Genomic DNA, 1,054 nt, shown 5'->3' on the forward strand with positions numbered 1-1,054 from the left:
GAGTGCGACGTTTATAGAGTGGACTACGGACTACTTTGATAAGTAGTGATATTAGAAGGTGGTAATAAAAAAAATGTGACAGACGATGTGTGTATGTATAGACAAAAGTGAATGAAACACCTTTAGCAATCACACATATACAGATATATATATATATATTTTCATACATAGAGACAGAAAACGATAGTAATTAAATAATTTGTGAGGATACGATAAGGAATAAAATTGAAATGTTGAAATCTGTATATGTAATTATCACAGATATGCATTATCATTGTAAATAACAACAAGGAAACATGTGTCTCGAAATTCATATGGCTTACATGACTTTTGGTGGATAAATTTAAAATTGTCAATTATATTATCAGCACAATAAAATTGTCGTATGTACATCTGTATAATATGTTAAATTACTTTTACTTTATTATTGATTGACGGCAGATAGCGGGTGAAAGTATTTAATTACTAAAAAATTTTATCAATTACAACACCATTAAACGACCAAGAAGAAGAGGAATGATCTTGAAGATGGTCAGAAGTAGATGGACTCACCATCCTCAGTCCGAAACGCACCATAGTAACACTATCGGTACCCCACTCGCACGAAACAGAAAATAAACATTAGAATATCATCAATATCAGAAATATCCAAACGCCGAGAATTATATTTAAGCACATATACATATGTACGACATATATAATATGGAATATAAAACACCTTTCTAACAGCTTTTTAGAAAGCTGATCAAACGAATAGTTTTGATCAGGTCTTGATCAGCTTTGAAGAAGTCTCGATCAGCTTTGAAGAGTTCTCGAACAGATTTGAACAGATCTCGAACAGGTTTAACCCTGTTATTTATTATAAATGGGAATTGAAATAAGAAACATACGTATACAAAATATAGGTACTGTAATATACTGTTCTTTATAGGTATCTATATTTGTATTGTTATCCATATTTATTTAGATAATAAATCACTATATATTAGGGATCACAATTAGACCAAGGCAAGTTATTTATGCTGTCATTCTGTCGGTTGTAACTTCAAAATAA

This window comes from Agrilus planipennis, unplaced genomic scaffold (assembly GCF_000699045.2).
Source record: "Agrilus planipennis isolate EAB-ADULT unplaced genomic scaffold, Apla_2.0 scaffold217, whole genome shotgun sequence".
In the NCBI taxonomy this organism is placed as follows: Eukaryota; Metazoa; Arthropoda; class Insecta; order Coleoptera; family Buprestidae; genus Agrilus; species Agrilus planipennis.